At 44.3% G+C, this 27744-nt stretch overlaps 1 protein-coding gene across 1 annotated transcript in view; it reads left to right on the top strand.

The window, feature by feature from the left end:
- SULF2 (sulfatase 2) overlaps positions 1-27744 on the top strand; it is a 75822-nt gene that overhangs the window by 3432 nt on the left and 44646 nt on the right. The window contains exon 2 of the mRNA XM_044297484.1: positions 18745-18805. The gene's annotated coding sequence lies outside the window, so the exon portion shown is untranslated. The remainder of the gene's footprint in view (positions 1-18744; positions 18806-27744) is intronic.

Below are 27744 nucleotides of genomic sequence, written 5' to 3'. Positions count from 1 at the left end.
AACAGTCATCTGACTGTGAAAATGTCTATTCTTTGACAGCTGCTATTCACTGACTGTTATGAAAACAGCCCCTTAAACTTTCATTAAATCTAAAAATGGCCGAGTGATTTTTATATTAGGCAGTTATTCAGTACTGGCCAGAGTTCTAGTGTTCTCCTTGCATGCTTTTCCCAGCACACGTGTGTGCAAACAGCTGATATATAATTTCTTCACATGCTATGACTAAGCGTGCATCAGCACTCGAAACGCGTAAGCAAAGTGTATTTCAACTTTTGTATATGCAGCAGGTGATATCCCCAATATACACACACTGGGGGTTATCCTCCATATGACAGCAAGCAATATATGTGATTGTCCTTTCATACACAACGTGACATATAATATACAGGCAATATACAAAGGCAATTTCTACCAGTTTAATGTTTATCCTTGCTCTGGTAAGTAAGGGCTTTTTGCAACAATGTGTTGTATTTTTTATGTCCTTTTCCATCGGCTATAGGACATATAATACCATATACCGGTATGCAGGACCCCATACTAAGGCTAGGTCTACACAACGACATTTGTCGCGCGACAGATTGGGCGCAACAGTTGTCGCGCAACATTTTGTTGCACTAATGTCACGTGACAATTTTTATAATGGCAGTCTATGTTGTCGCACTGCAACATGTGACATGTTGCGACTGCGACGCGACAGTTGCAGAAAAATCCATCTTGAATGGATTTTCTGCGACTGTCGCATCGCAGTCGCAGCATGTCGCATGTTGCAGTGCGACACCATAGACTGCCATTATAAAAATTGTCACGCGACAAATGTCGTCGTGTAGACCTAGCCTAAGGCTACATGCACACGAACGTATTTTGTTTCCGTGTCCATTCCATTTTGTTTTTTTTGTGGATAGGATGCAGACCCATTCATTTCAATGGGTCCGCAAAAAATGCGGACAGCACACCGTGTGCTCTCCTCATCAGTATGTCCATTCTGTAGCCCTGCAAAAAAGATAGAACATGTCCTATTCCTGTCCGTTTTGCTGACAAGGATAGGCATTGTTACAATGGATCCGAAAAAAAACCAAAAAAAAAAACCGATGCCATACGGACGTCATCCGTGTTTTTCTTTTGCGGATCCGCAATTTGCGGACCGCAAAACACATACGGTTGTATGCATGTAGCCTAACTCGGAGCATCATACACATACACAGCATAGGGGTCAGCAGGCTTCGGCACTCCTGCTGTTGTGAAACTACTATTCCCAGCATGCTTCTATGAAAGCAGAGCAAGTATGCATGCTGGGAGTTGTAGTTTCACAACAGCTGGAGTGCCAGTGGTTGCCCACCCCTGTTATAGTGCATAGTAAGTAAATGTTTGACATATAGAGTATACATCCTATCATATATTATGTATAGCATTGTGTACACCTATAATGGATAGAATATCACATAATAAAAAAATATAATATCTATCTATCTATCTCCATCAAGGGCATCGTATACTACACATCCTATGGCAGAACATCATTATGTCTTGGATATTATAATATACAGCACATGACTTGACTCTGTGAGGATATTATCTATGTAATGTGAATATGATGTATGCGGGGATATTCTCCATATGATGCTGTGTGATGTCTCTGGAGAGATTTTCTTCGTAATGCGATTAGAAAGTTGTGTGATATATCTGTTGTTATCCTCTGTATCAGTGATGCCCAACCTGTGGCCCTCCAGCTGTTGCCGAATGACAACTCCCAGCATGCCTGGACAGCCTACAGCTATTAGGGCATGATGGGTGTTGTCGTTTTGCAACAGGTTTAGCATCCCTGCCCTATATCAAGGGTAAGCAACCTTTGGCGTTCCAGCTGTTGTAAAACTACAACTCCCATCATGATCCTTTCACTTCTGGGGGAGTTCAGAGAACAGCCAAGCAAGTGTGCATGATGGGAGATGTAGTTTCACAACACCTGGAGTGCCGGAGGTTACTGAATCGTGCTTTATATAATGTGGATATAATGGTGTGAGATGCATAGAGGGATATTTTCTATATAATGTGGATAAGATGGCACGTGATTTATTCTGTGATTTATTTTATTTTTATATTATTATTTTTTTATAAAATGTGGAAACGATGGTGTGTGGCATATATGGCAATATTTTCTATATACTATGGATACGATGAGAAGTGACGTATCCTCAGATATTTACGATCTAATGTCGATTTGATATTTTCTGTATAATGTGGATATGACACCATGTGATATATCGGTGATATTTTCTGTATAATGTGGATATGATGCCGCGTGATGTATCTGGGCATATTCTTTATCTAATATGGATATGGGAACCTTTGGGCGGATTGTGGGTTTTTATTTCTTAGAATTTTTTTAGATAGACAAAATTTTCAGAAATGTTTCTTAATAGCTGCGTTTATCAGGTAAAAGTCATCCATGTCATGGCGTGGGTGAAGTCTGCTCCCTGTTTACGTTGAATTATTCGCTCTGCATGATGTTCCCCGGTAGTGTCGCTCATCCAGCAGGAAGGTGGCTGTGAAGCAGTAGAGCAGCAGCGGGGGTTCATTCTGGTCCGGTCGTTGGAGGGGGAAAACGCCATCAGCTTTGAAGATTAAGTTTTGTTTTGCTGGGGCTACTGCAGAGAAGAGCAGAAAGAGAACGAGATTTCCAATTAACTTCTTGTGTAATCTCTTTCTGGAGGTTGTCAGTGCACTGACTAAAGGTCCCTTTAGACGGGACAGTTCAGCAGGCGATTGCTTTCCTTTCCAGCAATTGCCTGCCCTTTAGTGGAGGAGACCACAGAATTTTTATGCATCTCCTCCACAGTGTGGGGAGGAATGATCTCTAATGCTGTCGCTCATCCTCATATAGAATCAGTGTTTGCGGGCAGCAGAGTGTGTTTAGACCGCACGATCTGCTGCTGGCAAACAACGGTTTAGGTGTCTGCCAAGTGATCCAATTACCCGACGGACGTTCGAGGTAATCAGTGGCACCTTTACACCAGCACATAATCGCTAACTAGCATTCCTATGAACACTCGTTAGCGATTATCTGGTGGGATCTCGTTCGTTCGCGTTCGGTTGTTCAGTTTTTTCCGCGCGGGTGCAATGCGTTTTGATGCGTTTTTCACGCGCGTGATAAAAAGCTGAAGGTTTACAAACAACATCTCTTAGCAACCATCAGTGAAAAACGCATCGCACCCGCACTTGCTTGCGGATGCAATGCGTTTTTCACGCAGCCCCATTCACTTCTATGGGGCCAGGGCTGCGTGAAAAACGCTGAATATAGAACATGCTGCGATTTTCACGCAACGCAGAACTAATGCGTGAAAAACAACGCTCATGTACACAGACCCATTGAAATGACTGGGTCAGGATTCCGTGCGGGTGCTATGCGTTCACGTCACGCATTGCACCTGCGCAGAAAACTCAATTGTGTGAAAGGGACCTAAGGCCTCTTTCACACGGGCGAGATTACCGCGTGGGTGCAATACGTGAGGTGAACACATTGCACTTCACTGAATCTGGACCCATTCATTTCTATGGGGCTGTGCACAAGAGCTATGATTTTCACGCATCACTTGTGCGTTGCGTGAAAATAGCAGATTCCTCTATTTTGTGCGTTTTTCACGCAATGCAGGCCCCATTAGAAGTGAATGGGGCTGCGTGAAAATTGCAAGCATCCGCAAGCAAGTGTGGATGCGGTTCGATTTTACCGCTTGGTTGCTAGGAGACTATTAGGATGGGAACCCGATCATTATTATTTTCTCTTATAACATGGTTATAAGGGAAAATAATAACATTCTTAATACAGAATGCTTAGTAAAATAGGTATGGAGGGGTTAAAAATAATAATAATAATTTAACTCACCTCATCCACTTGTTTGCGCAACCCGGCTTCACTTCTGTCTTCTTCTTTGATGCCCAGGAGGAAAAGGACCTGTGGTGACGTCACTGTGCTCATCACATGGTCCATCACATGATCCATCACCAGCCATCATTAGAGAATGGCGTGCACCATCTTTTCATCACCCGGCACAGTGGATAAGGAGGAAGTCCCTCTCCACTGTGACACGGTGACCACTGCCACTAATGAAAAGATTTAAGGGGAGGGGCTGTGAAACTGCCGCTGACAACCAATGAATATAATACTGAGGAGGGTGGGGGCCCCTGTGGCCACTGCACCACCAATGAATATAATTAACCTCTACATACAAATGTACGTGGTGGGCACCGCACCTGAGGGGTTAATTGACGGAGTTCGGCGGGATCGCCATTCCCTGTCATTGAGGCCACGTACATTTGTATTTAGGGGTTAATTATATTCATTGGTGGTGCAGTGGCCAACAGGGCCCCCTATCCTGAGTATTTTAATTGGTAGCAGTGGCAGCTTCCGATCAGAGCCCCAGCGGTGAAATCTCGGGGGTTCTGATCGGTTACCATGGCAGCCAGGATACTACTAAAGGGCAGCAGAGACAGTATAAAGTCCTATTCACCCTAATAGATCTCTAAAAAAAAAAAAGTAAAAAAAAAACATATTAAAAGTTTAATTCATCCTCTTTCCCAATTTTACATATAAAAATAAACAATAAAAAAAATACATATAAGGTATCGCCACGCCCGAAAAAATCGGAACTATTAAAACATAAAAAAATATCTCCTGTGCGGTGAACGCTGTAACATAGAATTCGGAATGCACACTGCTTTTTCAGTGTTTTATTTTTCTTTCATGTGGTATCGAATGGTATCTAGTATTGCAATACTTTTTTATGGTATCCAAATCAAATCATTTTGGTATCGTGACAACCCTAGCGGACATTCTATCTTTCTGCAGAAAGAACAGACAGATGTGGGAAGCACACGGATGATCCATTTGCTTTCTGCATCCATATGTCCTTTATGCAAAAATATAGAATATGTCCTATACTTAACCGCAAAATGTGGACCACGGAACGATTAAAGTCCATAGTTCCACAAAAATGCGGCTGCCATACGGACGATATTCATATTGTGCGCATACAAAAATACATAGGTGCATGAGGACTAAGGCTTGGAATATAAGCGGAGCTCCAGACCGCAGCTTGACTTCAGTTTAATCATGTAAAAAGCACTCATTCCATCCTTCATGTTCAATCCTGCCGAAATAAACCTGGGGAAGGGGGGTGTCAAATTCTTCTTCATCCCTCAAGTGAGCTTTACTAGAGCCTTAGGCCTCGTTCACATTTCTTTGTTTGATGTCTGTGGAAAATCTGGCCGTGTTTCATCCGTGACGATATCCTTGAAGAATCCATGCTTGGTCCCTGTGTCAGGTTTTTTGCCCTCTGTGTGTCATTCATATTTCAAGGACACTGCTCTGCTGAAAATTAATTTCCATCTACTACCAGTGGTCTGTGAAAAAGTTCACATGCCATCTGTGTTATGTCAGTGGTTTTTCACAGACCCATAGTAGACTTCAATGGGCGTGTTTCGTCTGCATCATAGTACATGCTCCCATGATCTTTCCACTGACCCATGGAAAACCACTGACATGTGAACAAACATATTAAAATGAATATGCTGTCCATGAAAAATGAGGATAGCACAGGTCTGTGATAAATGGAAATGTGAACGAGGCCATAAGGGTGACTGCACACCATGTGGATTATGTGCGGTTTTTCCATGCGGATTTTGATGCAGAAAAACCAAAGCGTTATACAGTACCAGCGAAGAGAATGAGAGTTGCAACTATCATGTATCAGATTGGCGGGGGTCCGACACCCCTGACGATCAGCTGTACAAGGAGACGGCGAGCGCAGTGCGCATGTGCCGTCTCCCTTTTTTCCTCCTGTTCGGTGCTGTTATCTATGGCAAAGCAGCGGAGAGCAGGAAGAGAAAAGGGAGACGACACATGCACACTGCGCTCGCCGTCTCCTCGTACAGTTGATTGGCGGGAGTGCCGGGTGTCGGACCTCTGCCGATCTGATATTGATGACCTATCCTGAGGATAGGTCATCAATAGTAAAAGCCTGTAAAACCCCTTTAAAACCTGTCCTTACTGAATGGGGGTCATTTATTAAGGGAATTGTGTCCCTTTTTTGACCGCCCATGCACAAATATTTAGTCACACGGCCGGCTTTGTGCTGTGTTCGACATTTGGATGTGGGCGGAACAAGGGAATGCTGAGGAAAAAAAAAAAATTACAGCCCCTGGTTTTCATGCCAGGCCCACAGACTGCCGTAGATTCACCTAATTCATGACGAGGCGCACACCTCATCATAAATTAGCCAAGTCTTACGGCAGCGCAGGGGGAAATCTAAGACCAGCGAAAAATGTAATGTTTTTCACAGCTGAGAGCTTGTTACAGTTTTATCCATTATCTAGACAGTCCTCTGTAAGCTAAAAACCTCAGCAGTACAATTCTATAAACTGCTGATTGTTTGTTACAATGTATCAGTCTGGGCTGTTTCTCTCACACAGCTACACGGGAGTAAACTCTCCTCCTTGTCAGGTACTTATAGTGACATAACTAGTGGTCACACAACGGTGGTTATTGAACGACTCGTGGGGGCATCTCTCTGCTGCTGCAGAGATTCGTGTGACACCACCTGCCGCTGTAGCTGTCAGTCACAGCTGTCAGACATTGCCCTGAGCACTCCTGTCACCTGGAGAGATCTTCCAGAGAGATGTCCGGACAAAAGATCATTAGACTCTCCAGAAAATGATAGCATGGTTGTCCGGTTTCTTGTGTGATTGACAGCTGAGGTGACCGTGTCCTCTGTCCCATCTGCCACACGGTTAGGTTGCTTCTGTGTAGTGGGCATCGCTGCAGAAAGACTTGACACCCAGGTAGTTGATAATGATAGTTGATCCAGGATTGACTAGTTACGGTGGATTGTTGAGGATTCAAAGCATCTCTGTTTGCAGCGATTACTGCCACACTGCTCTGGTTTTGGCGCCTCTCCCATGTTCTTCCCTCATTCTCGAGATGGACGCCTGGGCAGTCCTGACAGCTAAGGTTTATATTGTGTCTGGGGCGAGAGGCTTCTCCATGAATTCTGGAAATATTTGTGGTTTCAGTTCTCTTGTCGTTAGAGCAAAGATTCATGGAAGGAGGCGGTGACCAGAGAGGAACATGTGGAAGAGTTTGCCATCTGGATGGTCGCCTGGCTCCTGAGGATCCTCTCTATTACAGCCAGATGTCCTGTTCATGTCTGGATGAGGGGGCTTGTCCTATGTCTCCTACATGGAAAAAGGTCAACGGTGCCTCATTGGCTGTGATTATCTGAACTGTGGAGCTTGGATACTGCAATCAGTGAGGGGCAAAAACCACAGCGGGCCTGTTTTTCCTGTACCCTCAGCAGGGAGAAGTATTAGTTCTGTACGGGTTGTTAATATCTGGGTGTAATGAAGAATGTATTTGTCTACTGACAGCAAACAAAGACCCTGGAAATGGTGAGAAATGAATGCTGCACAAAGTCTCAATAGAAAGTAGCAGACCTCATCGGTGAATGACTTGGACGCGGCTGCCTCGGAGTGTTTCGGTTTCCACGGCTGTGTCATCTTCCAGTTCTTATTACTCGGAATGTGGGGAAACTTTATATTCCACTTTGATCTCCTACTTCTGTAGCTGAAGTCCCTGCGGACGGGAGCAGAACTATTAACACTATGGAGTGCGGACAGTTCTACAGCATTTTCTACGTAACTTAGACCCAGACATATGTAAAGGCACTTTGAGCAATTTTTCCAATTAATCTAACTCACTACTATTTGCCTTATTTTAATATATGCCTAAATTCTCTCTTAAAACGTAACTTTTAATGCTACATGTTATTAAATTCCTTCATTGACCATTGTATTGTTTCTGTTAAAATTGTGTCGCCTCATTATTCCTTGTATTGTTATACTTTGTGCTATAATAAGTGTGGTAAGAGACTGGTAGCCGCGCCCTGGCTCGTCTCTTACCACATGTATTATAGCACAAAGTACAACAATACTAGGAATAATGAGGCAACACAACTGATAATGTTAACGGAAACAATTTAATGGTCAATAAAGGAATTTAATAACAAGTAACATTAAAAGTTACGTTTTAAGAGGGAATTTAGGCATATGTTAAAATAAGGGAAATAGTAGTCAGACTAATTGGAAAATTGCCAATTCTACAGCACACAGCATTGCGGAAGGAGACGAAGGAAGCTCTGCGGGAATTGTTCACCTGCCCTACAATTAGGCACTCCCCAGCCTGACATGACGGATAACAGAGACCAATAGTTCGTATTCGCCTGTCCCTAGTCTGAAGTGCCATCAATATGAAGAGGTAGTGGCAGCTCCACTAGGGCTTCAGCTATTGATTATTTTAGTAATCAAGTATTCTACCAATTAATCCAACGATTAATCTAGTTCTCTAAAAAGAAAAAACTAATTAAAGAAACATTCAGCCCCCTTGTCATCAGTCTCCCGCCCCCTAATCCCATCAGTTTCTCCCACTAGTTCCCCCTCCAATCCCACCAGCTCCCCCCATGTTATCAGCTCTCCCCAGTGCCACCAGCTACCCCCAGTTCCATCAGTTCGCCCCACTCGGCATCCTAGCCATCAGTGCCCAGCCGCAGCACCAGTGAACTAAAATACTTTCCTGTAGGGGTGATGCCGACACTCCAGTGCTCTTTCATCCTTTACTTCACGCGCTGCACTGGGACCTGACATCACACAGCATCAGGTCATAGTGCGTGCTTACGTCAGGATCCAGTGCAACGCTGTGCGGGCAGGCGGGTGACCACGGAGCGTGAGTAATAGCAGGCTCTTCACTACTCACTTCACTTTTTTTGTGTCGAGTTAATTGATTAATTCGAGTAATCGTTTCAGCCCTAAGCTCCACTGTGTAGTTCAGTAAATATAAAGGCTGGGCGATCAGACATCACACTTTTCTCCAGATTGTGTTCATTTATTAAGACTGGCGATTTAGATGCTGGGGAGGCAGCGCTCATAGCATGTTTCACTGCTATCTGGAGAATGTCTCCCAGGAAATAAGCAACGACTCCACGGGCATATTGCAGGGGGCTGAATGCTTCTCCAACCCTGTACATGAAGCACCACGCTGTGGAGGTATAGAAGGCTGGGTACCACCCCTAATAGCGGTGTAATGGCAGCCGTTATTATTGGTCACCCATTACATCCTTTTCCTGTAAAGGAGCCAGATGTGCTGTATGTTTAGGACTCATGCACACAATCATATCCGTTTTGCGATCTGCAAAACGGAGATATCAGCCGTGTGTGTCTTGCATTTTCCCGTTCCAGAAGTCCCCCTCTATGGTAAAAATGCCTATTCTTTATCTGCAAAAGGTACAAGAAAAGGAAATGTTCTGTCTTTTTATGTAGGACACTGGAACAGAGATATGAATATGGACATGGCTTTTTTTGCAGCCCCATTAAAATGAATGGGTCCACATCCAGTCCGCAAAAAAATTTGGATCTGATCCAGACCAAGAATACGGTCTTGTGCATAGGGCCTAATACGTTGGAGTCCTCAGTGTCTGCTCCAGTCAAGTCAGTCAGAAGAAGGCAGTGGGTTTGAAGTCTGGAAGACATATGAACTTCCCCTTCAGACCCAGCCTATACTATACTATTAAGACTTTTCTTAAAGGGAAGATCAAGTCTTCACTTAATAAAGCTTAAAGGGGTAGGGGCTAGGATATGCCCCCAATGTCCTATAGGTGTGGGTCCCTCATTAGAACAGAGCCCTCGTGATGAAGGGCCTGCCTCCCATTTCATTCATTTCTATGGGGGTGTTGAAAGTAGCTGAATATGAATGGGACGCCCACCGTGGAATTGCAGCCACTGCTACATTCATTTCTTTGGGGCTTACGGAAATAGCCGAGCCATTGCTCAGGTATTTTTGGCACTCCCATAGACATTAATTGAGGCGGGTGCGCCCACTCTAAGGATAGGTGTGGGTCCCAGCAATATGCCCCTAATGTCCAAGATGGGAAATACCCCTTTAATCCCTGTATAAAGTAAACTTTTTAACAGACCTTGAGGGAGATGTATCCCAGCCCCAGGATTGTGGCACCAAAAAGCAGTAATTTTTTTGTGCAAGCCCCATTTTGTGTGTCTGTCTTTGCAGTGAAACTCATATTCTATAGATTCATTGCACACAGAGTGATCTATTTCAAGCTTTTCGGGGGTCAATTATTAAGGCTGACGTTTTAGACACCGTTCTTAATAACCACTATATCTGGCGGTGGATCCACTGAAGTTGTGACGAGGAGCAGGCCTCTACATAACTTCGGCGAATCCAGCGCCAGTCTAAATGTAAGCCAGCTTCCTCGCTGGCTTACATTTAGACCAATTTCTACGCCTAAAACAGGTGTAGAAAATTAATGAGATGGACCTGCCGCCACTTTTTAGACCTGGCCGGAGCGGGGAGAAGTTGCAGATTGCAGCGTGACTAACCGTTGCTCCACAATCTGTGCCTGAAATACGCCTAATGTAGGCGGATTTAACAATAATAACTCCCTTAGTTCTTTTAATGTTGATCATTATGGCTTACAGCTAGTGAAAACCCAAAAGTCAGTATCTCAGAAAATTGTAAAATTATAAGATCAATTAAAATAATTATTTCTAATACAGAAATGTTGGCCTACTGTATGTACAGTATATGCATTCAGTGCTTGGTCAGGACTCCTTTTGCCTGAATTACTGCATCAATGCGGTGTGTCATGGAGACGATCAGCCTGTGGCACTGCTGAGGTGTTGTGGGGGCCCAGATTGCTTTGATAGCGGCCTTCAGCTTGTCTGCATTGTTGGGTCTGGTGTCTCTCATCTTCCTCTTGACAATACCCTATAGATTCTCTATGGCATGGTTTCTCAACTCCAGTCCTCGGGACCCACCTACCAGTCATGTTTTCGGGATTTCCTTAGTTTTGAGCAGGTGATATAATTAGTGTCCATGCATCAGGACTTACTACAGGTATTCATTCTGTTGTGTATTCTCAAATCCTGACTGGTAGGTGCGTCCGGAGTTGAGAAACTCTGCTCTATGGGGTTTAGGTTAGGCGAGTTTTCTGGCCAATCAAGCACAATGATACCGTGGTTAACAAACCAGGTATTGGTACTTTTGGCAGTGTGGGAAGGTGCCAAGCCCTGCTGGAAAATGAAATCAGCATCTCCATAAAGCTTGTCAGCAGAGGGAAGCATGAAGTGCTCTAAAAAGTGCTCTAAAATTTCCTGGTAGATGACTGCGCTGACTTTGGACTTGTTATAACACAGTGGACCAACACCAGCAGATGACATGACTTCCCAAACCATCACTGACTGTGGAAACGTCACACTGAACCTCAAGCAACTTGGATTGTGTTCCTCTCCACTCTTCCTCCAGACTCTGGGGCCTTGATTTCCAAATGAAATGCTAAATTTACTTTCATCTAAAAACAGGACTTTGGACCACTGAACGACAGTCCAGTCCTTTTTCTCTTTAGCCCAGATGAGATGCTTCTAACGTTGTCTTTTGGGTCATGAGTGGCTTGGCACAAGAGATGGATCAATTGTAGCTTGTGTCCTGGATATGTCTGTGTGTAGTGGCTTTTGAATAGCTGACTCCAGCTGCCGTTATCCCTGTTACTTGTGTCCCTTTTTCTGCCACACTTTTTCCTTCCATTCAACTTTCCATTAATATACTTGTGAACAACCAGCTCACTTCTGGACAACTGTCAAGTCAGCATCTTCCCCGTGATTGTGTAGCCTACTGAACCAGACCGAGGGACCATTTTAAGGCTTATGAAACCTTTGCAGGTGTTTTGTGCTGATTAGAGTGTGACACCATGACTCTACAATATTGAACTTTTTTACAATATTCTAATTTTCTGAGATACTGACTTTTGGGTTTTCATTAGCTGTAAGCCATAATCGTCAAGATTAGAAGAACTAAATGCTTGAAATAGATCACTCTGTGTGTAATGAATCTGTAGAATGAGTTTCACGTTTTGAATTGAATTACTGTAATAAATTAACTTTTTTATGATATTCTAATTTATTGAGATGCGGCTGTATTTGTCCCCAAACTGATCTCGGTAGCAGTACAAATGTCTCTCCTGCCCTGTAGAGTAGTTTTGCCCTTCTGCTCTCTCTGGACCTCCTGTGTGCTGTAAATAATGTATCTGAAGCATCTCTGTTGATCTGGTTAATGAGGCGTGGTGGCTTCAGTGACTGTTGGCCGTTGCCATTGCCCCGGTCTCCCGGATACATTTGCGCGATGCTAAATGTCTTGTTTTCATGCTGTGAGAACCGGTTGCTGAATTTTTGTTCTTTGGTAGAAGTGAGATTTAATGAAATGCGCAGCAAGCTCCATTGTTCTGCTGCTAATGACCCGTTTAACCTCCGGGTTCAACCTTTGTGTCCCGGTGCCCTGGGAAAAAATGCAGGTTTCCTGAGCTGCCGAGACCACCCCCCCCCCAGCACCCATTATTATGTAACGCGAGAGCTGGAGTTAAGCAGAGAATGAGAATGAGCCCCCTCGACGGCCCCTTCGTGCGATCCGTCCATCTCCATGAATGAGCTTTTGTCACTGTTGATCCATGCGCTGTGAAAAGACGAAAAATACGAAAAAACAGGGAGAAGCGATGGACAGAATGTGCAATGTTCCTGGGTCTCTGGCAGAAACAGACAGAGCAGAGTTGGCAAATATCAGAACATTGGCCAGGTGGGTTGGCAGAAATTTGGGAATTTTTCGGGCAAGTTGATGGTGACAATTGGGGATGAGCGAATCGACTACAGATGAAACATCTGAAGTCGATTCGCATAAAACTTCGGTACAGTATTAGAATGTATTGGCTCAGATGAGACAAAGTTATTACTTCGCAAAGTCTCTTGTGACTTTGTGTAATAACTTCATAGATTAATTCTTACTGAAAAAAAACAAAACCTCATTTCCCAAACTCGGGTACGGTTCCAAGTTTTACAAAAATCCCCAAAAACATTACAGATGAGGACCACTAGACATTGGGGGCCACTATGGGGGATTGGGATTTTATAGAAAATAAAAATAAAAAATCTCAATAAAAGTCATCAATTTTTTTTTTTAAAGCCATTTTTAATGGCCATTAAAAACAGCCAGATGGTAAGAAAATGGATGCCAGCCTGGTTGAAAATGGCCATGAAACGCGTGTCCGTTTTTTCAAGGCCATTCGTGTGACTGTAGCCTACGCAAATGACATCTTGGTTACAGACAAACAGGATTGAGTAATGGAGTGGCCAGCCCAATACCCTGACCTCAATCCCATAGAGAACTTATGAGGTAAAGCCCCAAAATGTTGAAAAACTGGAATGTAGTCCAATTGTCCTCGACTGAAATACCTGTTTACAGGTGCCAGAAGTTGGTCGACTCCATGCAATGCAGATATCAGGCAGTTCTCAGAAACAGTGGTTATGCCGCTAAATATTAGTTCAGAAATTCAAGTGAAATCTCAAACATATTTTCAGTTTATACATAACATTTTTGAGTTTTTAAAGAAAAATGCAACATTCCTCTTCTTTACTTTCTGTAAAGGATTAACACAAACTGGATAAATGTTGTTACTGTTATGATTTGGAAGTGAATTTGTAGTATTCCCAGTGCATTTGCATTTATGGAAATAAGTACATGTAGTGCACAGATAGATACAGCGGGATAGTGCTCTGGCTATGGACCCCATTGTATGTGGTGACCATACACATAACATACCCCCACCCTTTCCTTCCCCAGGACTAGATCACTGAGTTTTCAGCCTCTGGATGACAGCGATCAGTTATCTTTAAAATAAAGTAAGAAATTGATGCACTAAGGGGGAAATTTATCAAGACTGGCATTCCCATACTCCAAACTGGATTCCCCTGTGCTGGAAGAAAAAAAATGTACCTAATTTATTAAGCGGCAAATGCCAAGAGCAGGGGTAGACTTGAGCTATAGCCTACACCAGTTTCCAGCATAAATAATGGTAAATGTGGTGGGCCAGAGAAGCCCCGCCCATCACTCTAAGCACCACCCCTTTTTCACCATTTTGGAAAAGTTGAAATAGTTGCCCATAATGGCGCAAATATGGCATGTGCCATAATGTGCGACTTTTTTTTACACCACAATAGCGGTGTAAATGGCTTAATAAATGTCCCCCATTGTCTGTTAGGAAAATGAAAACCATTCTTCAGGGTCTTCATTTGCAGCAGATTGGGATAAATAATATGCCCTGGTACTGCACACGATGGGCTCTGGTCAGACGCTTATCTCCAGTTGGTTGCAGTAAATGATACAGTCTGTCATGGATGATGATACTTCTGGGTTCATAGTTGTGTGGATAACCCCAGGTTTTTAGAACCGTGCACAGTGGGATTCTTAAACGGGTGACGGCTAATCTTGGTAGGGAGGCTTTCTGTCTAAGAGGATTAGTTCCAGAATGAGCGGTGAGGGCCGTCAGGGCGAGCTGCGTCCTGCTGGGAAATCCGGATTGTCTTGTCGGGGTCTGTTAGCTTTGGATAGAGCTGGGTGGTCTCTATAAGACTCCCACTGAGGGTCTCCCAGAAACAAAAGATGAGGGGTCGTCTGTCTCAAAGACTGAGAACAATGACAGTGGCATTCAGTGACCTGGTCCGTGGGGGGACTGCGCAGGACTTTTTATTGATGGTTGCAGATACGTATCTGATATTTCCCATCCACTCACAATCATCTAATATTCACAGTGTGATTGGTGTCACTTCTCTCATTATCATTATAATTGTGTCTTTGACGTGTGACCAGGGAGGTGCAGATTCCCCCCACCCCACTCCGCCCTCGCCCAGACATCCCCTTAGCGTACAGATAATAGAACAACATGAGCTGCCATAATGGAAGCCAAAATCTGAACTGACCACCATATTATTTGACTTTGTACGTGAATGGAAGATGAGCACTGGTGAGTGTTTACATGTGCACCTGCCAGCATCATTATAACCTGATGTATCTGCCTCCTATCACTGTAACCCAATATATCTACTATGTATCAGTATAACCTGACGTGTCCGCCCCGTACGTCGGCATAACCTGACGTGTCCGCCCCGTACGTCGGCATAACCTGGCATTATAACCCGACCTCTTTGATTTATCTTGTGGGTCTTGTCTCTGAAGATTGCAACGAGGATTATTCCTCCTTCTCCACTTGCAGAAACACCTGACACTCTTGTCATTGCTTCTCTGTCGGGGTGAGGGATTTGTGTCTATCATCCCCCAGTGACACATCCTTTCTGTGATTTAAGCTGCTGTGAAATCTCCCCTTAGCTAGTAATTTCACACTCGGGGACACAGCCACATGGTTCACTGCAACATATCGCATCTTATCACAAGCCTCCAGGATCGAAAAATATCAAAATACCAACAACATTGCAGCAAATGGCATCTCAAGCAAAATATATACTACCCCCCCCCCCCCCCCCCAACTACCACCGCCTGCAGCATATCACGTTATAACAGGTCGTATGAACATGTCCTGGACGGTGTGAATCTGTGATTTTAATGGATTTAGGTAAGTAGACTGATTTTATTCAAGAAGTGCAGAGACATTTCTATTTTCTTGTATGATGGCGCCAGTCACCCAAGTTTCCAAGATTCCTGTCAGCAAGCAAATATCTTGAAGATGATGAGGAGTTCAGACACTGCAGATCTACACCAAAAAACGTTCAGAAACTACACAAAAAATGCAAGGTTTTTCATGGAGCTGTTTTTTAATGCTTCCCATTCATTTCAATAGGAGATTCAGAACTGATTCTGCCCTAAGCTGGGGCATGCCACTTCTTTTTTCCACGTGGGAAAAAAAAAAGTGCTGCTTCCTATTGAAATGAATGGGAGGTTGTTTTGAGATTTTCTTGGAGCTGATTTTGAGGCAGAACCCGTCCAAAGTACGTTGTAGGTGGACTTTTATACGCAGGTAGCATGTGATGTCATCATGCATCACCCACCTTTAGTACCACTGTGGGGTTTTGGGTGCCCCAGCCGAATTTAAGCCTATGTGCCCTGTGTGGCACTGTTCACATCTACTTTGTGGCTTCCATCTATACCAGATCCACTACATTACAGACACCTTGCCTCCCCCTCCCCATTGACTTGCAGTGGGTTCCACCGAGGTGGCCGGAATTTTGACCAGTGCTATTTGCAATCAAGAACAGAAACTGACAGAAGCTCTTGGTAAAGCACCATCTGATGCAGATGTGAACAGAGCCTTATGCCCTGCGGAGTGGTACAGTCTCTGTTTATTGTCCATCTTTCAGACGTATTAGGAGACTTTGTCGCTGAATACGTCTCCATCTTGCGTTCTCTACAGTCCTAAGATTTACATGTAAATGGGGCAATCATCAGATGGATCTCCATTAACCAGTGATGACATACTGAGTCGGACTTGTGAACTCTCTCTGGAGAATTGCAGCTGCTCAGCGAGAGCCTATGTGCGCACAGTCAGCTCCTCGCTGCGTTGTCAAGAGTCTGGAGAGACCTTTGCAGGATGAAGAAAGGAGCCTAATTTGTCAGGAGAAGAAAAGACCGAAGGGGATGAGATCATTTTGTGGGGCCGCAGCCTCTTGCTGGATACTTTGCAGTAGCAGCTGGGGTGGTGGGGGTACATCGCTGCATTCCTGTTCACGGGGGGGAGGGGGGGGGGGGGCTTTAAGTCAATGTACTCTTCACCCCTCATCAGAGTCAGGACTGAGCTTCTCTTGTCTCTACATCACAGCATAAATCCCCCAAAACTGTGTCTCAGTACCTCAGCATTTTCAAAATCCCTACTTGCTGGTTTTCATAAAATGGGTGAAAAAAATGGGTAAATAATTTTCCTAAGATACATCGCATTCTGAGGGGACCTCTGAGGTTCAGAATAGTCTCCCCTGACCATCTATAGCTCTTAATGGCTTAGTTACACTTGATTTGAAGCGCTTCTGTAGATGGGGACTGAACACTAATCTATATGCGTCCCATTGTAAAGCCTTTTCCAGTGTCTGACCTTATGCTCCAGCCTTGCTCAGCCAGTCCCCTTGCACATCATTGTCCATACATATGCAAAGGCCTGAAGCTCTTCTGCCCCATGTTGCTATGACAACACCTACAGTCCTGGTCCCTAGCGGTGTGATGTTGTGTGGGTTCAAATATGCATCCACCAAAATACACTTCTAGCTACCACCATATAACATCTAGTAGGTGGACATTGATGTAAATGATGATTCGGACCCATACATTGAATGACATCAAGACAGGAAGTGTTTTCATGGGTGAATATTCCTCCTGAACACAATACATACATCACGAGTCGCCATTAGAATAAATCCACTGGATACGTCAGACATTTTGTGCCGGTATAACGTTTCCCGCCTACAGTCAGACGCATGGTCCCATGGCTGTAAATGTGGGACACTCTAGAAGCTGTTGTCCGCCATGCTCCACTTCAGATCGTTCTGTTTAACCCTCTGTTGTCTTGACTGTTGCGCCGAGAGCAAAAGTGTAGCATTTGGTTGTCTCCTAATTAAACTTCACGCAATGGTGCAGACGATCGCCTGGGGCGCTGCTGTTTTTCCCATCTAACAATCATTTGTATTAGCGCTAATGTCTTCTCTCCGCCGACGCCTTGTTATTATTATGCGACTCTCGTCTGCTTCCTGCGGATTGTAATTAAGAGTTTGCAGTGGGTAGTAAACACCGGTCAGGCCATAGCACCGAGCGTTATCTGTGATTTATCCACACCGCTGCCGGGTCCTGTATATCGGAGCAGAGTAAATCACAGAGGGTGGCAGCATGAAAGTGACATTTGGGGTAACTGCACGGTGCCGATTTGTATGCAGAAATCCACACCAAAAACGCACATGAATCTGCACTATTGGTGCATTTTTGGTGTATTTTTATTTATTTTTTTATGCAGTTTTTGTTGTGGATTTTCTTTTTGTTAATAAATCCTGAGGATTTGAAAATCTGCACGGCAGGTCAATTTCCACACGGAAGAAAAAACAAAGGGAGCCACTTTTTGGCGTATAACTGTCGCAGATTGAGGCGCAAAGGTTATTTGCTAAGGCTCATTCAGACGACCGTATGAATTAGTCTGTGTTGATTCCACAATTTTGCGGAAAGGGTGTGGACGGATTCATTTCAATGGTGCCGCAAAAGATGCAGACAGAACACCGCGTGTTGTTCGCATCCGTTGTTCTGTTCCGCAGCCTCGCAAAAAAAAGAGCATGTCCTATTCTTGTATGCAGTTGCAAACAAGAATAGGTATTTCTATCATAATGCCGGCCAAGTGCGGTCCGCAAATTGCGGAACGCACACTGTTTCGTATCTGTTTTGCGGATCCGCAAATTGCAGATCGCAAAACACTACTGTTGTCTGAATGAGCCCTAAAGGGGTATTAAGAGCAGCATCTAAAACGCCGCTCTTAATAAATGACCCCCAAAGTGTACATTAGATTAATCCAATCTCATTCACTTTGCTAGTACCGTATTATGCTGGGGGTTTTCCGCATTTCCCTTACTCCCATTTCAAAGGACTCTGATGTACAAATAGCCAGATCTACCTTTCAGGCGCCTAAGGTAGCTGAACGATTAAGCTCTGCAAGAGCCGTACTGGTGGCCATACTGGTAGTCGCCCAGCTTTCCCAGAAACAGATGTAACAGAGATATGTGGACAGCGTGTCATTTGACGGTAGACTACTCCAGTGCTTTGGTTTTAGGGGACCATCCTCCAGTAATTCTAATATCTAATTATAATGTGTCTTCTGCTGTGTTTTTCAGATTTGGAGATTTGTGATGTTGCGATCTCTGCAGCCGTCTCCATGAGCTGCCGCTGACATTGGTGAGTTGATATTATTAATCTTCTTAGAGGGCTGGGAGCAGCGCTGTAACATTATGATTCTGACAGCAGGAATTTCCATTCATGTACTGTCCTGACTACACCCAGACAGCACTGGACCCAATAAATAAAATCATTGGTCCATGCAGCGATACTCGCAGCCTGCACTATTCTTGTCCGATTTCCGAGACGTCAAGCCAGCGGGAGCTGAACTGGCCCAGGACACTACACAGTTATCGTAGAGCTCCTACGCTATTTGTGACACGTCAGCAATGGCTATGCCAATAGTGAATGGATGTTCAGCACGTTAAACAACACTTAAATGAATGGGTCCGGAAACGCCGTCTGGGTGTCCAGATACGTTCATGTTTTGCAGACAGCTGTCAGAATCAGGCCTAAGTCAGCAGCACCCCAGTCTGGAATGGTTGATAACAGGGTACAATAATGGTGACGGAGGAGGTGGGCTGCCAGGTTACTGTCTGTACGTTACCCTCTTGCTCCCTCTCGCCCTCCATGTTGGCACAGCAGCAGGGATCTCCAGGAGTTCCTTTAAGGGGATTGTCCGGTTTTTAATATTGATGACCTATCCTCAGATTGGCAGGGGTCCAACTCCCGGCACCCCGATCAGCCGTTTGAAGAGAACGCAGCACGAGCAGTCTAATTACAGCTCCTCTGTCCCCAACGGAGTGCAGCTACAACTGCTCCTTCGCATTCAACTGGATGGGATGGCAGAGTTGTAATTACATTGCTCTCCGCTGCAAATGGGGGTGGCGTACGTTGGACCCCTGCCAATCTGATATTTAAAGCAACAGGTCATCAGTATTGGAAACCGAGCAACCCCTTTAGGTGTAGAGAGTACAGTATGTAGTAGTTTGCTCAGTGTTGTAGCACATTCGGCACAATTACCTGCACAAAGGTGCATTTTTACAGAAAGAAATCCAGCACAGATTTCCGTGAGGATTTATGTGCATTTCCACACTAAATCCACATGTGTAACCTGTGGATTTTGTTGGGGATTTAATGCAGTTTTGCCACAGACATTGCAAATGGTGAAATCTGCACACAAAAAAATGAAACACCTGCTGTACCCCAGAACATGGTATTTTGATAAAAATTGATTTGTTATTTTATTTGGTTACTGTTCTGATTTTCTGTATTGTATACCAAGTGGTTCTGTATAGATCAGGGTTAACTATTATAGCATGCTAGAAATGAGGCTTGGGTCCGTCCCTAGTGAGTCTAGTGTTAGCTGAAGAAGAGAGGGCAGCTACATGTACTCACTCCTCAGAAAACTTGACCCGAGTCTATCATCTGGGAAATTTTGCTTTATTAAAGTCCGCCAGAGAGAGGAAAGGAAGAACTGAAAAGTCCAGGATCTGCGAGGCTGTGCTTATTTAAGGCTGATAGAGACTTTGCTGTTGTGAAAGGGAACATTTTGTGATTACACACTTCCACATTTTCACACGAGAGAAATAAACTTTGGAAGGATACAAGGAAGAGGACTACAACCTTAATCATTGCTGCTATCCATACATTGCTGCCAGGGAAGAATTACACTGTGATTTGTTTGGAACTGTGCTTTAATACCATGGTATGTACTATAACTCCCATTCTACACTTTAGTACAGAGAGACTTACAGTTGCAAGAAAAAGTATGTGAACCCTTTGGAATTATATGGATTTCTGCACAAATTGGTCATTAAATGTGATCTAATCTTCATCTAAGTCACAACAATAGACAATCACAGTCTGCTTAAACTAATAACACACAAATAATTAAATGTTACCATGTTTTTATTGAACACACCATGTAAACTTTCACAGTGCAGATGGAAAAAGTATGTGAACCCTTGGATTTAATAACTGGTTGAACCTCCTTTGGCAGCAATAACTTCAACCAAATGTTTCCTGTAGTTGCAGATCAGACGCGCACAACAGTCAGGACTCAGTAATTCTTTACCATTCCTCTTTACAGAACTGTTTCAGTTCAGCAATATTCTTGGGATGTCTGGTGTGAATCGCTTTCTTGAGGTCATGCCACAGCATCTCAATCGGGTTGAGGTCAGGACTCTGACTGAGCCACTCCAGAAGGCGTATTTTCTTCTGTTTAAGCCATTCTGTTGTTGATTTACTTCTATGCTTTAGGTCGTTGTCCTGTTGGAACACCCGTCTTCTGTTGAGCTTCAGCTGGTGGACAGATGGCCTTAAGTTCTCCTGAAAAATGTCTTCATAAACTTGGGAATTCATTTTTCCTTCAATGATCGCAATCCGTCCAGGCCCTGACGCAGCAAAGCAGCCCCAAACCATGATGCCCCCACCACCATACTTCACAGTTGGGATGAGGTTTTGATGTTGGAGTGCTGTGCCTCTTTTTCTCCACACATAGTGTTGTGTGTTTCTTCCAAACAACTCAACTTTGGTTTCATCTGTCCACAGAATATTTTGCCAGTACTGCTATAGAAGATCCAGGTGCTCTTGTGCAAACTGTAAATGTGCAGCAATGTTTTTTTCGGACAGCAGTGGCTTCCTCTGTGGTATCCTCCCATGAAATCCATTCTTGTTTAGTGTTTTACATACCGTAGATTCGCTAACAGGGATGTTAGCATATGCCAGAGACTTTTGTAAGTCTTTAGCTGACACTCTAGGATTCTTCTTCACCTCATTGAGCAGTCTGCGATGTGCTCTTGCAGTCTTCTTTACAGGACGACCACTCCTAGGGAGAGTAGTAGCAGTGCTGAACTTTTTCCATTTATAGACAATTTGTCTTACCGTGGACTGATGAACAGCAAGGCTTTTGGAGATACATTTATAACCCTTTCCAGCTTTATGCAAGTCAACAATTCTTAATTGTAGGTCTTCTGAGAGCTCTTTTGTGCGAGGCATCATTCACATCAGGCAATGCTTCTTGTGAAAAGCAAACCCAGAACTGGTGTGTGTTTTTTATTGGGCAGGGCAGCTGTAACCAACACCTCCAATCTCATCGTATTGATTGGACTCCAGTTGGCTGACACGTCACTCCAATTAGCTCTTGGAGATGTCATTAGTCTAGGGGTTCATACTTTTTCCACCTGCACTGTGAATGTTTACATGGTGTGTTCAATAAAAACATGGTAACATTTAATTCTTTGTGTGTTATTAGTTTAAGCAATATGTGATTGTCTATTGTTGTGACTTAGATGAAGATCAGATCACATTTAATGACCAATTTGTTGAGAAATCCATATCATTCCAAAGGGTTCACATACTTTTTCTTGCAACTGTATTTATTTTCTACCACTGGCCTGGTTACTGACCACAGCACCTACAACTCCTGCCTTGCACCTTTACAAAATGCTAAACGACAAGGGCACCCCAACTACCATCAGGCAGGTGCCCAAACATCAGGGTGTGCCCTAGGGAGCATCGGTGTGAGGATTGTCAGAGACACTACCACTCCTATCCTCCAATTCACCTGTGCTTGCAGCGCAAAGAATTGACATGCTGTGATTGGGGGGGGGAAACGCAACCAAATCCGCGCTGTTTTTATATTACATTAGGCTGCCTTCACATGTTATGTAAAATTCTGCAAAAAAATCCACAACATCAAGACTTCCACCATGTTATATTATAGCAATTAGCAAACTGATTCTGCTGAATCTGTTTGCTATAGGATAAGATGGTGGAAGTCTTGATGTTGTAGATTTATTTGCAGAATTTTACATAACATGTGAAGGCAGCCTAATGTAATACTAGCCAAGTGAATGCTTTTTTTCCCATGACAACATTGACCCGCCATGCGATTTTTATTTATTTTTATTTATTGTGTGTGTGTGTGTGCAAATTTCACAGTTTGCAATGCAAAGGATGAGATTTGTGGCAAATCCACAAGTCGCACGTGGATTGTGGTATGGAAATTCACAGAAATCTGTTGTGGAATTTCTTTGTGTACCTGTGTGCAGGTACCCTTACTCTACTGGGTAAGGGGCATGAATTCCCTGACTTTACTGCAAATCACATGACATGGCATTTGATGGCACCCCTCCCTGGTGGGGGCAGGTACCTCTGGCATAGCCATTAGATGATCAGGCTGTGAGCAGTACTACATAAGGATGCATGCAGGCTTTGTGTAGTGTGTAATCTCTGCCTCGCGTTATCCTCCGTCACAGTGTCACCGGATTATCCTGCCAGGGTCATGGATTCACAGCGCTGATTAATGGCTGCAGGAAATCCCTCATCCCTTCTCCTTCATTCAACACAAGCAGGCATGAAGGGATTATGAAATTACCACCTGAGCATTCAATTTGGAAACAATAAGCTGACCATTTACTATGTCACTGGAGGGCACAGCTAGATCTTCATGGGTGGAGGCTCAAAAGTCTCCTGCCCCCACCATTATCTAAATGATTAACTATTTTTCAAAAGCTCTGCTTTCTGACAGTGAATGGAGACGGTTATTGTTTACTTCTGGAGGCAGAAAACGTATCCTAACCTAATACAGTTGCATCCAGTGTAGACAGTCCTCTGGAAGGTAAACTGCCTGGACTCCAGACTGATACATTACCTGCACTGATACATTGTAACAAACTCTCAGATTGGGCTGCAGCTGTTTTGCTCACAGAGGATGGTCAGAAGTCACATCTCCAGTTATCTCATTTAGGCCAGGCTGCGGCTCAGTTAAGACATTTGCCTATTCCTGTATTCCTAGCAGTTGTGGCCTGTATTGAAATGGATGCCATCAGAGGAGGGACTACCTCACTGTAGTAGTGCCTTTTCATACAAAAGCCAGACCGCCATGAACCCCCGCCCCGTAGTCTCATATACAGCCTGAACGTTTCTACCGCTTTGGACTCTGCCCCTTTAAATTGGCTCATGTTCCCTGCTTAGGTGTCGAGTAGTGTTGCGTGAATGTGTGTTTCATGTTTGGCGTACAAGGTTTAGGTTAGGCTACTTTCACACTCGCGTTTTGGCTTTCTGTTTGTGAGATCCGTCATGGGCTCTCACAAGCGGTCCAAAACGGAGCAGTTTTGCCCTAATGCATTCTGAATGGAAAGTTTGCTTCCGATCAGTCTCCATTCCGCTCTGGAGGCGGACACCAAAATGCTGCCTGCAGTGTTTTTCTGTCCGCTATACGAAACTGAGCCAAACGGATCCGTCCTGGAACACAATGTAAGTCAATGGGGACGGATCAGTTTTCTCTGGCACAATAAAAAACGTCTTGGCTATGTTACAGATAATACAAACTGATCCGTTCAGAACAGATGCCAACGGTTGTATTATTGTAACTGATCAGTTTTTGCAGATCCATGATGGATCCTCCCCAAAACGCGAGTGTGAAAGTAGCCTTTTCTAAGAATTCCGTTATGGATTCCGCTACCACGGACCATAACTTATGGTCCGTGGTAGAAGAATCCATAACAGAATTCTTAGATAACCCGAACATTGGAATCCGAACTTGAAAACGCAAGTTCTCACTAGTGTCGAACAATGCCCAGGTTGGGAGGTGAACCTGGAAGGTGTAAATAGTGGGATATCATGCGCTGACCAGAAACCTCTACGTGGCGAGTGCAGTCTGACTTGGTGTTGCATTTGCGGTCGTCATTTTTCTGGAGACGTTTGCGCATTTTCTGCTTCGGACGTCGTTATTTTTGTCAGGATTCTCACATGAAAGGAAATAATGGAAATTGTCTCCACATCATCCGAGGAAACAAGCTGCAACAAAGCATCTTCTGTTCTGCCTGAGCTGCAGTGAAGGACGCCGCCGGGGATCATCTTTCCTCTCTTTGATAGAGATGGAGGCCACAAGTTATTGGTAATTCAGGAAAGCTCGTCACGGCGCTCACTCTGCCCGGGGTTGGTTTTCATTACAAGACGTTTCAAGGGCGGCAGGATGGGGGGGGCACGTTCCTTGTAATAAAACCTCATAATCAATGTTATGTCATGTACTTAATGTCAGCTGATGCCCAGAGGGGAAAGAGGGGCTGAATTAACTTAAGTGCTTCTTAAGGATCTGGCGGTTTTATCTTTCTGGGCACTGGATCTGGCTGGAATCCTTCTATTAAAGGGAAGTGGCACAATGGTGGATGTCACCTTTCACGGGCATAACCACTGCACAGAGGGCACATCCCACCAATTAGGGCATCTTTTTAGGTCGCACACATAATATATTGTTATGCATCCATCAAGTGACTGACAAGTGCTAAGCCCCAGCCATCCACATGTATAACCACCTGGGCATCATGTAATGGGGACTCCACAGTAAAATCTTTCTTTTTATTCTTCTCTATTCCTATGCTAATATGGCCGTAACACTACTCTCACTGACTCCTGAATGACGAATCTCCCCGTAGTGCCGTGATGCACACCTCACCTACATATTACGCTCGGGTGAAAGCTGGGTGAATGCCTCTATGAGTTGTCATGCAGGTTGTGTACTGGGAGAATGGGCTGGGGGGGGGGGGGGGGGGGTCATTATCTCCACCGGCACCAGGCTGGGTGTAAATTTCACACATTAAGGCAATTAGACTAACCTAAGAAGGTCTAATGATGCATTATTAATTGGGCAGGAGCAGCGTGTAACCGCGACTGTGCGCTCAACGCCCCCGGCCATTACCATGGAGGAATTACAGGCCTGCCAGCTGAGAAGATTGCTTCTGTTAATTCCATGGCCTCCATGTGCAGTGGGCGATGGTGTCCATTATTAAAGGGGAATTCCACCTTGTCCTCTGATTACAGAGCTATGATGAAAGGGTAAGCTCAGCGTTGACAGTTGCGTGATTAATCCCTGAACTCCCAGAGGGGGACAGAAAGGAAATGTCTTGATGGTAAAGTTGCGGTAATCTATTCTTGCAGCATCTACTGTAGTCCCATTGGAAATTCATGGCTGAGGTTAATCCCCAGCATCCACCAATGTGAAGGGTTAATCCAGCATGACGCCTGTGTGCATAAGTAGCAGTCACATGATTACGCCGGCACTTGTGTTCACCCCTTTACTTTGTATTATGGGGGAGGGGATGCTCTGTGTTCCCTTCACTATTTGATGTCTTCTGCTGCCTTGTGTTTCCATCTCTCCACCTCCAGTGCAGTTCTCTCTGGACCACAGTGAGTGTTGTGTGGGGAGGGGGGATGCGCTATGCTCATTATTCCCCCTGTTCTCTGTGCTGCTCTTGATGTCTTCCGCTGCCACCTTGTGTGTCTCATCATATCATTAGATCCTTCTCTCCTGATTCCTGCGAGCCCTCTTCTCAGAGCAGAAAGTTTCATTTCTGGAAAGTTTTAATCTGCCTTCAGATGTCTCCTTAAATATCTGTCCTTGTAGCCTAAATCCCCGAGGTCTAGGATCAGCAGGAACGTGTCGAGCAGTGAAAGTGGAACGAAAATCGGGAGACATCCTCTCTTGGTTTAAAGAGGATCTGACACTGTAATCTGGATACGTTGCACCGAAGGTATCGATCGGGTCTCCAGTATTACCTGCAGTGATCGGTTGCAGTCTGCATATATTTAGGATACTGTGAGGCAAAGGAGGTCCCTGTGTAAGGTCTGCCGTGGCTGGTATATACTTGTGAATGGCTTCGGCCATTATTGGTATATTCCCGCTAGTGATATCACTGTCCAGTCTGTGCATTAAATAAACATGGAGTCCATCAAACGCAGTGTGATCAATGACCGTGAAACTGCAGGCTGAGTGACATCTGACAGTAAGTGGCTAATCTCTGCAGTCAGCAAGCAGCCTTGATCAATACTCATGGGTCATGGAGAACGTCATCCTAGTGACCAAGTTCCTCTGTACCGCATCTGCTCCCTTCTTTTTCTTCAGAACCAGAATAGACTTTGTCAGATAACACTGGGCCTATAGACGCATTCTGCTCTCTTTCGGAGCGCCTCGTCTTGCGGTGTTTGGGTAGTGACAGCAGTCCTGGGCTAACCTGCGGCTTCTGTTAACCCCTATGCTTTCTGACAGATCTGAATCCCCCCGAGTATTTGGGAGGTAACAGTTCCATGTCGGTGGTGGGAGATATTGTGCTGTGGCAGGTTGCCAAATTTTTGTTTTGCAGCCACATGCCCATTGTATATTTGGCTCCTATCTTGGCAGCATCCAGCTTCATGGAATTTTGTAAAAAAAAAATGTTTATTGCATGGCATAATCTGGGCACTCCTTAGTAAGCATATGTGGTGCCAGGATGATGGTCAGGAACAATTCATTGGTTGGAGGCTACTCAGACAAAATGCTGGCGTTTCATGTTACATCGAGATATAACCTACTATAGAGGGATTTAATACTGATCATCATGACAAGAACCACAGAGACACATCAATAACTGCTCAACCTGAGCCAGTATACTCGGTGCAAGTCTCAGTATCTGCTCTTATTCTGTATATAAGGACACTGCACAGTACCACTTCTCTTGTCCTGTATACTGGGTGTAATTCTCAGTATCTGCTCTTATTCTGTATATATGGACACTGCACAGTACCACTTCTCTTGTCCTGTATACTGGGTGCAAGTCTCAGTATCTGCTCTTATTCTGTATATAAGGACACTGCACAGTACCACTTCTCTTCTCCTGTATACTGGATGCAAGTCTCAGTATCTGCTCTTATTCTGTATATAAGGACACTACACAGTACCACTCCTCTTGTCCTGTATGCTGGGTATAATTCTCAGTATCTGCTCTTATTCTGTATACAAGGACACTACACAGTACCACTTCTCTTGTCCTGTATACTGGGTGTAATTCTCAGTATCTGCTCTTATTCTGTATATAAGGACACTGCACAGTACCACTTCTCTTGTCCTGTATACTGGGTGTAATTCTCAGTATCTGCTCTTATTCTGTATATAAGGACACTGCACAGTACCACTTCTCTTCTCCTGTATACTGGGTGTAATTCTCAGTATCTGCTCTTATTCTGTATATATAGAACTGCACAGTACCACTTCTCTTCTCCTGTATACTGGGTGTAAT

Source organism: Bufo gargarizans, chromosome 6 (assembly GCF_014858855.1).
Source record: "Bufo gargarizans isolate SCDJY-AF-19 chromosome 6, ASM1485885v1, whole genome shotgun sequence".
Classification (NCBI taxonomy): domain Eukaryota; kingdom Metazoa; phylum Chordata; class Amphibia; order Anura; family Bufonidae; genus Bufo; species Bufo gargarizans.
This window is presented reverse-complemented; position numbering and strand designations above follow the sequence as displayed.